This window comes from Perissodus microlepis, chromosome 3 (assembly GCF_051167445.1).
Source record: "Perissodus microlepis isolate ML-2025 ecotype Zambia chromosome 3, ASM5116744v1, whole genome shotgun sequence".
NCBI lineage: Eukaryota > Metazoa > Chordata > Actinopteri > Cichliformes > Cichlidae > Perissodus > Perissodus microlepis.
The window spans coordinates 13618468-13631512 of record NC_140463.1 but is presented as its reverse complement, the minus strand read 5'-3'; the positions used below and the strand labels follow the sequence as shown (position 1 = coordinate 13631512).

The 13045-nt window shown below is 38.0% G+C and overlaps 1 pseudogene; it reads right to left on the bottom strand.

Annotated features, from left to right (window-relative positions):
- Positions 1–2064: 2064 nt before the first annotated feature.
- Positions 2065–5999, bottom strand: LOC146390037 (G2/M phase-specific E3 ubiquitin-protein ligase-like; annotated as a pseudogene).
- Positions 6000–13045: the final 7046 nt, after the last annotated feature.

The window sequence follows — 13045 nt, the reverse complement described above, 5'->3', positions numbered from 1 at the left end:
ATTTACAAATAAGTGTTTGAAAATGTTGGGTCATATTAACAATTCAGTCACACAGCATTTTTGTTTTTCATTAAATCCACAAAAGGCTATCACTTTTCAATATTTGCTATTTCATGTATCAAAATGAAGTTCTCATGTCTGTGTGCAAGACCCCATCTCGTTTAAGAAAAAAATCTATTTTTCTCTCCCAGATGTCTTTGACGTATTGCTACGCATTGGTTTTTTACAATCACATTAACCTTTTTTTTATTTTTATTTCCACCTTCTATTGCTAAGTGTTCTAAAACAAATTCTTAATTACATTTTCACATAAACTGACATGCTTTCTAAATGTACTTGTTGTCCTTCACAAGAACATAAACTGAAATAATTTGTAGTTTAATTCTTTCTTTTTTTCTTTATATTGTTGTATCATTGCTGGTATATGGCTCATATGATCAGTTGGCATGTAGCTAGTGAACTAAATTGATTTTGGCAACCATGGTTTCTAACAGGTGTTTTAAACTCACAGCCCAGGGGCCATTTGCGGTCCACATCACCCAATTTGCAGTCTGTATATTAACGTGCACCAATATAATTCAATATTAAAAGAAGTTATTTCCAAAGCAAGTTATGATTTCATATGAATATGTTCACAATATTGTTATTTGTAGATCAAAAACTAGTGTACACTTATGTCTGCATTTTTATTTGTTAAATACTAACAACACGATAGCAGTGTCTGGCCAGAAAGAGAGTAACAATTTGTTTAGCTGGTAGTTAAATGAAAGGCTTCAGTTAATTAAAAGTGACAAAACATAATCTGCGTTCACGTGATTACTATAGGAAGATTGCTGAGAAAAACACGAGTAAACTGAGCTGGGGTTTACACTGACGAGTCGGCAACGGTCCAGCAACGAGAAACACAGAGCTGCCATCTTATAAAGGAACTGGAACGCTCTTAGGTGATGAGCCACAGGTGTGTGATTGCGACCAGGTGCGTGGGCCAAGGGCAGGAGCCCACAGGTGAGCTCTGCCCAGGCAGAGGGAGGAGGGAAAGAGAGGGAGGGAGAGAGCAGGAACAAAATGAAAACAAACACACATGTAGCCATACTGAGCCGACCAGGTAGGCACAGGGACCCTGACAAGTTTGCCATCTTTAAATGTCATTTAGTTTTCTGAGTGTAACCTACTCCTTTTTGTCTGAGCAGTCTTTATTATATTTTATTTTTTTGAAATAAATCATGATGCCATTTTCTCTGCAAGTTTTGCTCTGACTCCAGATGAAGACAGTAAAAACAGTTGTAATTATCCCAAAAAATGTTTTATTTCCTTTGATTTAAAATAGTTTTGAACAATAAATAACTATACAAATAGCAACACTGAAATTTCTTTGAGAACACTGTGATGCGGTGTACAACCTTGTGAGAAATATGTGAAGATGCATAACAGACATTTTCAAATTGTTTCCATAACATCAGATGAATTTAACAATTCAAAAACAGCAATTGGATGTTTCCAATGAGGGAATACACCTTTAACATCAACCAAGCTTGTTGGATTTAAGAAAACATTTTGAAAGTGTTAAATATTTTACATGGTAAATAACTACCATACAAAGACACGGTGCATTTAAGCACAAACAGCATGGGATGCAATGACAGTTTAAATACACCAAGTTATGTTAGGACTTTCACAAACTAAAACAGAAAAGGTCACTTCAATACTAACTGGACAACCACTGTCCTGACTACAAAAAGGCTGGTTATGTAGGTCTTGCTTTTTACCTCTACTTTCTGTTGATACCCGTCTATAAAACTTCAAACCTTCAACAACACTAAAGTATTTAATTTCAGTGTTGAACTATTACTTTAAATATTACAATCATAGCTTTCATAATAGTGCTATATGAAACATAAAATAGTTAGAAGCAATAACTGAAAATCTGCACTGTAAAGTATTCAAAATGGACAATGTAAATGGTGTCCATCTATGATTCATAGTCTTTGTGCACTGGCAATTTCAAAACGATGTTACATGTATTTGCCTCAGGAAAAATCTTGCCAGAATCCTCTGGAAGAATCTCTATTGTGGGCTGCATAAGAAAGCCATTTGGGGGTATTGAAGAGGATCCAGAAACAAATTCCAGAACATTCTCATTGTGACATTCAAGGTCACGGGTGCACATTCTCCATCTAAAATAAATGAACAGTTGAGTGTTAGTGTGGCGGGGCGTGGTCTGCGGTGTATCTGCAGGGAATGCAGAGACACCTGAGCGGCATCCACAATCACGCCTCCCAGAATAAAATCGGACCTGGGTCCTGTCATTTGTTTGTTGCTGTTGGCAAAGTGTTCAGCTGCAAACTAGAAAGTGTTTGTGTGTGTGTGTGAAGTGATAGCAACCAAGAGTGAATAAAGAAAGATGCTGAAAACCACGGAAACATGGTCGGGTCTGCCATGGTTCTGTTACAGTTTGAAATGTTTTTTCAGACTACAACAAAACAATGTATTCCCTTTTCTCTAGTCTTTCTCTAGTCTTCCTAAAAATGACTATCAATGACAACATCATAGTCATGATAATTTGTATCCTACAATTGTGGGTGCACAAATTCATGTATAGTACCTTACAAAACAGACCTTGTAATAATAATTTCTTGTACCTTCTACATCAATGAGCCAGTCTCTCCAGAAGCATATCGTCTGGCTTTCGATCTCTCTTTTATGTGTTCCTGGTGTAGAAAAGTTGACTTGAAATACTGCTGAGAGGTCAGCAGCTTTCAAAGGTTCTACATCCTCCACAAACAGATTACGGAATAAATCAGGGTGTGCCCTAATATCCTGGATGAGGCCTAGGGTGTTGAAGCCCTCTGTGAACCTGAACACATCAATTTTACATGATAAAATTACACCAGTAAAAATGTCTAAAAATATATATTTTGTTTTTCTCAATCACTTTGACATAATTCCCACATCAAAACTTAACTTTCACTACACTTAATGCAGTTATCAAATAAATAATGGACTATCCCACAAACCTTTTCAACTGCTGAAAAGGAATAACAAATGAAGTGTGCCAAATTGTATTTAGTGTGACTGGCCTGTTGGCCTCTTAATTATCTGCACAGATTGCATAAATAATATATTTTCATTCCTGCTGTGGGGAACAGTGCCAAAGCGATTGAGAAAAAACTTAATACTTACTGTTGCAAAGCCACATTTAATCTGCCCTCAAGGAAGAAGTCAACAGTGGATTGCACCAGAGCATCCCTCTGTCTCAGTGTTGTGATGTTTCTCCAGGCCCCAACAATGGCAAGACTGTCCTCTGCCTTCTCTATGGCCTTTTTCGCATCTTCAACAGTTGTTGCGTTCTTAATCTTTAACAGCAATCAAAAAATGGTTAGTAATTATGAAAATGCTTTTAATGTTTTGTAAGTTGCAAATTATACATTTTTATAGATTTCAGCAGTTCCAGAGAGCCAGTTATACTTTAATTACAACCCCTACTCCTGAACACATAATTTAGGACTCACCTCCAAAAGCTTTTCCTGAAAGGTGAAATCACCCACTTCTTCCAAGGTTGCAGGAAGGCTAGGTTTCCCACAGATTTGATTAAACAATCTGTCTGAAAAGAAATTAGGTGCCACGCCTCCATGGATTACACACACAGATATCATTCACGCTATCTGTGTGTACAGTTTCCCCTCCAAGGCTGTAAAAGGAATAACATTGATAAAATATCAAAGTTTAAATGTGTCATCACATACAGAAAATTCAATCTTAGTTCTGTTTTCTGGTCAGATATTTCAAGTATGTATCCCCATTGAGATGCAAGTCTAATTATTTTGTGATGTGGTGATGACATTTTTATCCCCCAAAATATGTCTCAATTTCGGTTTAGGAAAACAGGTGAACATAGAAATAAAGATTGCTCATCAATTCCCAAAAGTGTCACAGAGCAAAATGTATTACAGAGAGAACATACAGTTGAAATCAAATACAGTTCAAATATCATTGTAGCTCTTCTTTTAGGTGTCACTATCAAACATTATCATAGCATAAATAATTCATTTTTATATTAAAATGTTACTTATAAACTAAATAAATTAAATAAATTAATTGGTGTACCATGAGTGTTGAGGATCAATCTCTTGTCTTTCTCCGGTCCTTCAAAAATGTTAGGCTGATGAATGGCCTTCATCAGCAACCTCAAATACTCTCATGTAGGACCACCACCATCTACTGCACCTTCAGATGTTTTTTCACTGTCAACAAAAACAACATCCAATCTGGCCGCAGGATTGAAACGTCGCCGTCTGAAGGCCTGCAGGGTACTTTTCATTATGTTGTGGACATTGCCAGTGTAGTCTCTGCATATGTTGATCTGATTACTCGTAGGGCATGAAGTGTTTTCAATTTTCGCCCGAAGTCCATTCAGAATGGTTTTAAGGTCAGCCCTGTGTAGAGATACAAAATGTGACATAATACATACAAATTCCCTGGCACATGCACTGTTAATAATTTTCTAATCCAGTGACATGAACTAAACTCAAGTCAATTACCACTACAGAGATTTTTTTTTTAATTGACTCTAAACTAGCAAAGATTTTTTTTTTTTAAAGTTTGTATCACCACACACGTTAGGTAAAGAAATGTGACTAACAACTAACAAATGCAAACATACCTCTCGGGAGAGAAAGATCGCCCATGAGCAGGAGGAGAAACAATCAATGGGGAACAAGACTGGTTGTTAAAGCTTGGAGCTTCTTGATGATCGTTGTAATCAAGTGCAGGAACAAACTGCAAAGAGTTAGAAAGAGAAAAGTGTCTGCATAGTTTCATCCTTTTAATCAAGTACGCATCTAGTAATCAGAGGGTTGTTGGTTTGATTCCTGGCTGCTCCAGTCTACATCCCAAATGTTCTTGGGCAAAGTAATAACCCCAAATTGCTCTCGGATCATAGATACATATAGATAAGTTAGATAAATAATTTTCGAAATACTGCTGATGTGAATGGATGAATGACGCATCTTGTATAAATAGTTTTGAAAGGTATGGAACAGTATAAAATCAGTATATAGTAATCAATCAACTTGCCATTGACAAAATACACCGAAAACATTGTTATTTGTTAAAGTGCTACAAAGGGTCATTAAAAGTTTAAAACCCATATGTAGATATTAACCTATTGTTATTGTGAATAACATCACTGTAAATGTTGCATAAGGAGCTTTGAAAGAAAAGCAGCGTGATTTCTTGAACTTTCTTGAAGACGTTTCACATCCCACTTCAAAAAATCAAAATCTTTCTAAGTATATTTGTCTTATTTCTTTTCAAAATAATATCATTACAATTAAAATGCGAGATATTCAGCTACACAGTAACATTTCAGTGAGATATAAATACTTGTTTTTAAAAAGTGCATCTGGAGAATTTTCAGTTGTTTTATTGGGAGACTATTTTCATTAAATACAAGATATTTTTGCTTAAAACAATTGAGGAAATGGTGAAGAGTGACACCCCAAAAATGCAGATGCAGACGGACAGCCGAGTCTTGTCCCGTGGAGGTGGCTCTTGTATGTTGTGCAAAGCGTTTATGAAGTGGCTGCACAGCACAGCATAGACTATGTTGTTAAGCTTTTATTTTTGGAAGTTTTGTCTGAATGAAACAGTTTGTGTCTCAGTTTGTGGCTATGAAGTACACTGTGATGTCGTGCATGGAGAAGACTCCAAAGTTTCTCTGATAAACCGACTACATAGAGGATGACAGAATCTCCCCAGTTGGATAGTGAACTTATTTTGAGGATTGGATGAAGGCCCTGTCATAGTTAAATATTCATATTGTATTTTCTATTTTCCCCCCTTTGCGCCTTAAAGTCCAAAATAAACATACTGTGTAGTCTAACCGCAAATGTTAAACAATAACAAATCTCAGCTCTCACCTCTGGAGACTCAGGTTGAATCCAGTGGACATACAGCGTTTGTGACCTTATGATGTTATTATCCAGAAACGTACCAGACATGTTGCTGTTGAGTCTAGTTACTGAGAGAGCATCTTGAATATGAAAATATTCTGTGGCATTTTCATGTTCTCCAACAAAGTCAAACAATATCTGCACAAACAGAAAATAAAAATCAAACAACAACTTTCCTAACCTAAACATCTTCAAATTAGTTGGAGTGTGTATGATGAAGTGAACAAATTACTAACCTGAATGGATTCAGTTAGGACAAATCGTCTTGTTCTGGTAATGCCGCTAGGGTATTTAAATCTGAGTGGTATGCCATGAGCTTGCTCTGGAACACCAGTCAGTCTCAACTGCCTCTCAGATATGGCCTGAAAGTAGAAAGAAAACAACTCTGAGCATATCAGTGAAGTAATAATGGATGCACCAACCTCTAATGATGGAACTTCTCATGCCCTTGGTTTATTCGTCATCTCTAAAACGTTATTTCTAAACATTTACCATTATCCGTCTCTCTTCCATCTCTTCCACAGTCAGACTGTGATGAAAATAAGAAACAGGAGAAGTCAAACTTTCCAACTCTTCAGATGCAGAACAAACATATTGGCTCAAATCATGATCATAAATATGTTGTACTTGTAAATCAGGGGCGATTCTAGAATCAGAGCTTTGGGGGTGCTGAGCACCCAGAGAGCTGCCCAGCCAGGCAAGATAAACCTGTCCCTCTCAGTCCCTGCATCCTTAAATGTTGTCCCGAGTTCTCTCTGACTGTCACTTTGGTGCATTTAAACCCCTGTTCCTCCCTGTCCTCATCGTCTGTTGTCTTCATCTCCGTTGTCAGTCATCATAATTTTACCATCTCTGTGCAAGTCTGCAAATTTCTTTATTAAATCATAAGATTCTTAAATTCATCAAGTCTTTCTGTGCCTGGGTCCTCGTCACAAAACATGACATCACTGTTTTGTACATTTTAACACAATTTAATCCCCACATTTGTGAAACAAAAGAAAAACACTTTTTTGAAAAGTCTGTAACAAAACCATCAAATCTGATAAAGTTTATTTAAATGCTGTAAAAGAAGAATGGATTGGAATAAAGAAAAATACATTTCCTAACCTTAATTACTGGGGGAGAATAATGAATGATGCTCATAGTGAGTAAGAAGTAAACTGAGTGCATTTTTTGGACAGAGATTCACTTTTAATGTGTATGTATAATATTATACAGATACATAAAAAACACTCCCAAAACAGAATAAATTATTACAAATAAATTATTACATAATATTAATAAAAACTATAAAAATGGAGGCAACTTTGCCTGTGGTAGAATGTATACAATGCATGAAAACATCTTTATTGCAGATACTAATTTTACTAATTTAATAATAATAATTTTGTGTTGTAAGATTTATGAGTTTCTTGCTTTCATAGTGGTACTTAGGAGAGCTTGACCTTTTTATCAGGTGGTACACACTGTAAAAAGTTTGAGAAACACTGATAAGTGTATGTGTGCTTTTGGAAAACATTTAAAGCTGCTGTACAGAATCTTTGAAACAAGCTTAAAACATTTGTAGAATATAAACAGAGCATCTGCTTCTCTTTACAGCTCCTCACTCCACCAGGACTGTTTGGCACTTTCTGATGTGCAAATGTGGTGCACGTACTGCGGCAGTCATACAGACAACTGGACGGTCCAAAGGTTGGCCTACCTATTACTGGCTGAGGTTTTAGTAGAGTTGTGGCTGAACCACATAAAAATATATCATTAATTTTAATCTCCCCAATCAATGATAATGTTATGTTGGAATGTTGTTAAAGAGGGTCAAAAATGTTTCAACCCAGTTTGTTTTGCAGATTCTGTATAGCAGCTTTAATATAGGGAGAGAACAACTTCCAGATTGTGTGAGTAAAATCAGGTTTTTTTTCCTCTTTGTCAGTTTAACAGTTTCTGTTGTGCCTGTCACTGTTCCCTGTCTGTTTTCTTACCTGGTTCTTCCTGACCTTGTACTTTCTCCTCACGTTCCCCTCTTTCCTCTCTCCCTCTTTGGACTGACAATTATACTTTTTTTTATTATAATTTTTTTTTTGATGAAAAATTACATTAATATGAAAAAAATTCTATTAAGATTGCTCACTAACTAACTAATTGATCACTAACAAAAAGTCCTCTCTCAGTGTACTTTCAACCATAAGGCAAATAACCAAACCACATGAACATCTAATAAAAGATAAACATTGAAACACTGATCCAACATTATTCTTGATTGACGGATCATTTGATTTTACACTTTTACCTGAATGTGGCTCCTTTTTTTGAAAAAACTTCCTCATATCCATCATGAACCTGGCTGTCTCTCTGTACACACACACACACACACACACACACCAGGGCCCGTATCCCTAAAGAATCTTTGTGCAAAAAGTGGCTCCTAGCGGCCAAATTCTAAGAAAATTCCCAGAGTCATGACGTTTTCTTAGAATTTCCCCTAAAAGTGACACGACAATCCCAGTTAATATAAAAGCTATTCCTCAAGATTCCTAGCGCTTAAAAGGGCTCCTAAGGCGAGATCTGCTAAGAGCAGAGAAGAGGACTTTTAGTGGCTTAGGAGTTCCCCTAAGCAGCTGCACAAAATGGCCAACAGAAGAGGCAGGAGAGATGTCCTGCAAACACTGGATGACAGGGAATTATTGAGACGCTACAGATTGGATCGTGCAGGAATCATGTTTGTGGTGGATCTCCTTAGAGATGCAATTACTTCACCAACTCGACGCCACAACGCTATTACACCGGAGAAAGTAATCACAACCCTGAGGTATTTGGCAACCGGGAAAATGCAACAATGCAGCAGTGATGACTTGGGTCTGTCCCAATCCTCCGTCAGCAGAGTCATCACCCAAACACTGACAGCTTTGTCACAACCTAATATTGTGACACAATTTGTTTCATTGCCGCTGGATGCCCGCACTTTACACACACGTAAAAGGGCATTTATGGACATTGCAGGATTCCCTGGCGTTGTGGGTGTAATTGATGGAACACATGTGAGAATAATTGCGCCATCAGAGGACGAGGCTGTCTTTGTTAACAGGAGGAATGCAAACCATGGCTCCTTACACCTTACCTCCAGCCACGCCAAGGGCCCCAACTAAACTATAACAGGTAAGCCAAACAATACAAAAATCATGGAAATGAAATGCAAGCAATATGTTAGAGCATCCAAGTAGTGCAATATTTCCATCAAATAATTAAAGGTCTCTGTATTCTATTGTAGGGCCCACAAGACAACAAGAGCGGTGGTGGAGCGTGGCATAGGCCAGCTTAAGAGGCGCTTTCATGTTCTCCACGGAGAGGTGCGGCTGAGGCCTGAAAAAGTCAGCAAAGTCATCATAGCCTGTGCAATATTACACAATATTTGCAAGGTTAGACAGATTGCAGAACCTCTGGAGGATGGCGATGAGGATGAGGATGAAGACAATGATGAGGATGGTGGTGAAGAAGATATTTACATTCCACAGGGGAACCTAGCCCAGAGTGGACTGCCTTACAGGGCAAACTTCACAAATTTACATTTCAGGCAAGCTGTAGCCCCATGTCTTTTGAGAACTTGTGATGGTATTAAGAACTACCACAGTTTTACTGCACATCACCTGCAATTGTTAAATGCAAGACACAGAACACAATCTGTAAATGGTTTATTTTTTAGGTGTTCAATTTTAAGGCGGTAGTACTCCTGAAGGGAAAGGACTTTTTTTTGTTGTTCAAACACATCAATTGTGAGTTGCAATCTGCTCTCCTGCAGGGATGCTGACGGAGCAGGTGCTGCGGATGGGAATGGTGTTTGATCCGCCGGGCTATCCTGAGTAGCAGCTGCAGATGGTTCAGGCGGCAATCTCATCGGCAAACTTGATGGGCCCGGTTCTTGTGATGGCTCCATGCTACAGAAATACATTGGCCTAGTTTAATTATTGTTTTGATTAAATTAATTTAATACAATGAGCATGGATAACACATGAAATGGCTTCTGCAATGAATAAACACTGTAGATATGAATAACCCTGTGTCCTACCTTTGCTGAACTTCAAGGGCCAGCATCATTGATGTGTCAATGCCTGTTGGCAGCCCGGTGACACTGACCTCAGAGTGTCCCAGGACTTGAAAGACAGTGTCGGCCACCTGGGACAGCCGCTTTACAGGTGGTCCACCCCCTAGAAAGAAACAGTCAATGAACACAGTACTTAGGCATGTAAATTAACTTTGCCAGCAGGAGCAAGTTGCCAGATTATGTGGTAGGCTATAATATTTTGCTCACCTGTGAGTGAGGATTCCCGCTTGTGTGCTGCAATCTCATCTTTTGCCTTGGACTGCAGCACATACCACCTTTTCTCACAATCGTCACCTGTCCGCACCACCAGTGGAAAAGAGGCATTGATTGTTTGGGATATTGTGTCCCAGGCGCGCCTCTTGCCTTGGCTAGTGACAGTTGGGCCAAATTTTCCTCGTAACATACCTTTATGTTCGTTCACCAACTGGGCCAGCAACAAACCTTGCTCCTCAGTCCAGTTCGGCTTGCGAGTCCTTTTTTTCTCCATTTTCTGTGTTTGTAGGATATTTGTTAACAAGCCTTTATAAATAGACCAGCAATCACAGACATTGATAAAAGCTGAGCCGTGTTACCCTCGTTAAGACCACACTGGACTTGTAACGTTGTGATTTCTACTTCATTAAGGACAGCCCCTTGAGATAGGCCATCTTGTTTTCAATGGGGTCCATATGGGAGTGAAAGTACAAAATATGCCAGCTAGGATATTAATATGAGCAAATAAGACACAAATCATTATTTGAACAGGGTGTAATGAGTTTAACTTTTCACATATTTTAGATTCTAATGTTAGGCTATAACCCCTACAGCTTACTATTCATTTTCCAGATATTTTCTTGAATGTGAAATATTATTTACAATTACAGTCAGCATAAGATTAGAGTGTATAATTATGTTTATTGATTTGAGGGTACATCCTTTGCTCATTATCACCAAAAGCTCATTTCCATCAAACTTGTAGGATCAACCAATCACGGCTTTTGAAATGATGACTCATACCTAGCAACGGGGTCAACCACACCTCCTCACTAAGATAAGATTTTCCATCCATTCCTTGCTCAGAGTTCACTGAAAATGTTCTGGAATCACTTCTAAGCTAAAACTCCTGGCAAGGAATTTTTAGGTTAAGTTAGGAGCTCTCTGAGAGGATTCTCAGAATCTTTAGGGATACGGGCCCAGGAGTTATAAGGTTAATGGGCATTCAGTCAGTTAGCTAGTAAGTATCCATTTAAAACGGGACAGTGGTAACAACAGTACGCTGCGGACAATTTTAAGTTTTAGATTTTAAATAGGCTGTATACATTTAAATGGGAGCAACAGGACAATGAAATGTCGCTGATTTTACTACAGAGCAGGACGGATTGTAGGGTAGCAAACATCGTCGGAAAACACGTTTTCAACACTGCAGGTTACCTGGTGTAATGTTTTTCAGCTGAAAAGAAACATGGTCTGACTCCTACCTAACTATATAAAGAGTAACTGAAGGTTAAATGCAGCTAACATGTCCTGTTTTAAGCCAGGCACTTCCACCTCCACTCCGCTGCGTCTCAGCCACCATCGCTCTGGCAGCAACGGCGCTAGAGCCAGAGCAGGGGAGAGCTGGAACAAACCATTTTGGGAGGGGGGGTTATCTATACTTTTGTTGTTAAAATGTTACGTCTCAAACAAGTACAGTACTGTATGCTTTTTATATTTTTAGTAGTGTGTCACACAAACAGCAAATATTGTCAAAAAAAAGTAAGAAATCTTTGGGGGTGCTTTGATTCATTTTGGGGGTGCTCATTTGCTGGATCGATAGCTGAAGCACCCCCAAAAATGGGCTAAAATCGCCCCTGTTGTAAATCAAATGTGTAGTTCTGAACTGACTTTTGTAACCTTGTAAACCAAAAAGGTCAGTAAATCACCCCACCATCAGCCAAACCCATCTGTTCTCTGATTGGATTCTTAAATTTGTAATTTACAAGTAAAATAATTTATGACCACAATTTTAGCCCATACAAACAAAGCTGGATATGTGTTGCTGGAAAACTACGTCTCCCTATTGTAGAATAAACATTAAAATTTACAGACTTTTTGAGGTGTACCTTGAACCTTGTACCTTCTTGGACTGCAAGCAAGCAGTCTTGGTACTCTTGATCCTGCTGGGAACGTATGGTTCTCCATTCATCCAAAGACTCCTTTTGGAGAAAGAAGACAAAGAAAAAGATTTTTTTCTGCGCACGTTAAACATCAGTGTAATGTCTTTTAGAGTTTTAAACACAATCAAGTATACTATGATGAGATTTTACTTATCAGCAATCTCTTTTACACATACACACACACACAAACAGGTAAGTAAAATTAAATATAACATATAATAAAATATGTGTTTACCAGAACTTGGTCATCTGTTAGGTCAATGATTCCTATTTCAGAGGAGGAGTTATCTCTATCTGGACTAGTCTGGACTGGAAATTCAGGGCTCACTGGATGGCAAATGTCAGGTAATGCTGTGTCGATCTCAGTTGGAGACCTTTAGAAAACAGATTGTACATAGCATTTACATTTTACAAAATATTTCCAAAAAGCTACTGAAGTAAAAAAAAGAAATTAAATTACAGAGGCCCACATTAAAATTGGACATTCAATCTACAAAAATATGTATAATACAGATAAGGCATAGTGCATACTTGCAGTGTTTGACATGATCCTTCAGTTCACTGAAAAAGAATTCTTCTGAACACGTCAGACATTTTTCCTTGGGACCAGAACCGCCAGTCTGATGTTCAACTTATTGTTAGAAGTTTTTGTGAGTTATTGCTTGTCTTTATTATACACACAGAACACAAAGAACATTATCTGTATAACAGTATCTCCACAGAATAACTTAGTGTAAGTTATGACTTACAGGAGTTGTGTCGATGTTCTTTTGCATCGGACGGATGTAGATGAGGGACTGTTTGATATGTATCCTGACAGATTTTATGGTATAACCTGTCCTTGGGCAAGGTATCAGAGAGAG